This window comes from Pteropus vampyrus, unplaced genomic scaffold (assembly GCF_000151845.1).
Source record: "Pteropus vampyrus isolate Shadow unplaced genomic scaffold, Pvam_2.0 Scaffold275, whole genome shotgun sequence".
In the NCBI taxonomy this organism is placed as follows: domain Eukaryota; kingdom Metazoa; phylum Chordata; class Mammalia; order Chiroptera; family Pteropodidae; genus Pteropus; species Pteropus vampyrus.
The window spans coordinates 1700105-1703144 of NW_011889056.1; positions in this window are offsets into that span (position 1 = coordinate 1700105).

Here is a 3040-nt window from a genome sequence, read left to right on the forward strand (position 1 = left end):
TCGCTGGGCTTGAATGTGCTCAAAAGGCTAAGCCACAAACTGAGGCTGGCTCCATTAGTGCCGGGCTTGGGGCTGCTCAGCAAGAGGTATGGGGCATGCTGAGGCTAGATGCTGCTTTTTTGGGTTTGGTGCGCCTTTGAGAGATTTTAGGAAAGTCTGCAGCATAAGCCAAGACAGGTATCTTATATGGAAAATCCACTGGAAGCGGCTTGCGTGGACCCGGAAGTTGGGAGAGACGGGATCTCAGAGAATCACCTGGGTGGGGCAATCATGTTAGCCAGGTTGGTGAAGACTCAAATATGGCGGCTGCCTGTGTCTGCAAGCCAAGAGAGGGCAGGGCTCAACAAAGGAACTATGGCTTCTGCCAGCACTTCTGTCTGTGAGGAAGCCGCCCCTCTAGCCTCGCTCTGAAGCCAGACAACTCAGTTCCTTCCTGTATGTCCTTGGCACCTTTCAAGTGGCTTCCCCAGTACTGGAGCCCAAAGTGAGTAAGTTTATGCGCGGGCCCTTAAGAAGAAAGTCTGAAACTCTGGCAGCCCTCCGTCTCACTCAGCCACAGTCTCTGCTGGTTTTCACAGCCAGAAGTTGTGAGCACTTCTCTTCTTGGCACTGGAGCCTTGGGCTGGGGAGTCTGGTGTACGGCTGGGACCCTTCACTCTGCCAGTGGAGCCTCTGTAGCCAAGATAGTCCTCCCTATTGTCAACTGCCAGAAGTGAGTCTAGAATCAATCTATTTCATGTTTCTGCTCCTCTTACCAATCTTGAGTTGGCCTCCTCTGTGTGTCCCCAGTTGTAGGACTTCTGTTCAGCTAGATTTCAGATGATTCTCAATGGTGGTTGATCTATAGGTTAGTTATAATTGAGATGTATTCGTGATTGAGGCAAGCACAGTTTCCATACTTTGCCATCTTGACCGGAACTTTTGCTGGCACTTTTATTGGGGTTGCAATATGTTTATAAATTACTTTATGGAGAACCGATATCTTTATAGTTTTTCATTTATGTCTTTCAGGAGTGTTTAAGCTTTTTCTAGTATAAGTTTGAACATTTCTTGTTGCTTATTCCTAAATATTTCTTCTTCTTTGCTGCTATTATAAATGGGGTTTTCTCTACCATCATGTCCTCTAACAAGTTATTGTTTATATATGAAAGATATTGATTTTTCTGTTACCGCTTCTTTACTGAACTCTGATTTTTAGGTAGTTTTATTATTATTTCTCTAGAGGCTGGCAATTCTGCAGAGGCTGGTAATCTTTTGCAAAGAACTAGAGAGTATTTTAAACTTGATGGGCCAAGAGGCAAAATTGAGAATATTATAAAGATATCTATATAATCAGAGAATAAAAAAACTCCACAAAATTTGTATCGATGAAATTCAAAATATAATAATTAAATATATATATTTTTCGTAATACAGATACTAATTTGTAGACTACAATTCTTTTTTGGGATAACATTTTGCTTAAGTAAGGTTCAAAGTTAGTGTTCCTTACCATCAAAATTGATTCAAATGTTCATCTGTGAATGCTTATTTGTAACGAGATTTTATATATTTAGTTTTTGAATATATCTTCTTAAACAATAGGTACTGTCAAATATTGACATCAATCTATGGACATATAATTTTTAAAAAATTTAAACTGTTTATTATGGAAGAATTTTAGATTTATGGAAAAATTGCAAAAACAGTGCAGAGAGTTCTGTATCCCCCAATCCAGTTTTTTTTTTTTTTTTTTTGGTTAACATCTTACACAACACTGGTACATTTGTAAAAACTAAGGAAACATCATTGATACATTACTAATAACTGAACTTCATACTTTATTCAAATTTCACTATTTTTTCCTAATTTCCCTTTTCTTTTTCAGTATCCCATTTAGGATACCACATTACATTTAGTCATCATGTCTCCTTAGCCTCCTCTGGTTTGCGACAGTTTCTCTGTTGTTGTTGATGACATAGAGAGTTTCGAAGAGTAATGATAAGGGATTTTGTAGAATAGTTTTCAATTGAGATCTGTTTGGTGTTATTCTCATGCTTACAACTGGTTAGAATTGGACTGGGCTATAGATTTTTGATAGGAAGATCACAGAGGTAAAGTGCTCTTTTTATCACATCATATTAAGGATGCCTGCTATCGACATGACCTGTCTCTTTTGAAGCTGACCTTTATCAGGGGCTTTCTACATAAGTGAAATTTCTAGGGGCCCAGTATTGTTGGGCATGTTGAGATATCCCTTCTAATGTGAAGAATAAGTTGTTACATTGAGCCTCTCCTATAACCAAAAAGAAAAAAAAAAAAAGAGGCACAACGCCAGTGGGCCTCTTTGGATTTTGGAGGCAACATATTCCTCATTTGGGTGGTTATTCCGGTCCATTTCCAAGTGGTTTTGAGTGGGACCCAGGACAAGAGAATGCTTTGCAACAGGTCCAGGCTGCTATGCAAAATTCTCTGCTACTCGGATCATATCATCCAGCAGATCCTATGGTGCCTGATTTGGCAGTGGCTGAAAAGGATGCATTTTGAAGCCTTTGACAGATACTATAGGTGAATCGCAGCCCGGGCCCTTAGAATTTTAGAGTAAGGCCCTGCCATCGTCCATGGATAACTACTCTCATTTTGAGAAACGGCTCTTGGCCTGCTACTGGGCCTCAATGGAGACTGAATGAACACTTGACCAAGGGCGACCAAGTCATCAGACAACCCCAGCTGCCCATCATGAACTGGGTGTTATTTGACACACCAAACCTCTTTTTTCCCCCCATAAAGTTGGGTATGCGCAGCAGCACAGTCCATTATCAAATGGAAGTGGAATATATGAGATTGGGCCTGAGCAGGTGGGGGGTGGGGACCCGGTTCGTGAGCTGCACTGCCTCCCGTTACTAATGGCTTCCGGCTCCTCGGTGCTGCTGCACGCATCTCGGCATCTCGGCATCTCCGCATCCCCGCATCCCCGCATCTCCGCCGCCTCTACCGGGCTCTGCCCCCGTGGGTGGGGGAAGGGAGGCAGGTCCCCAAGTCCACAGCGCTGCCTCCTCGT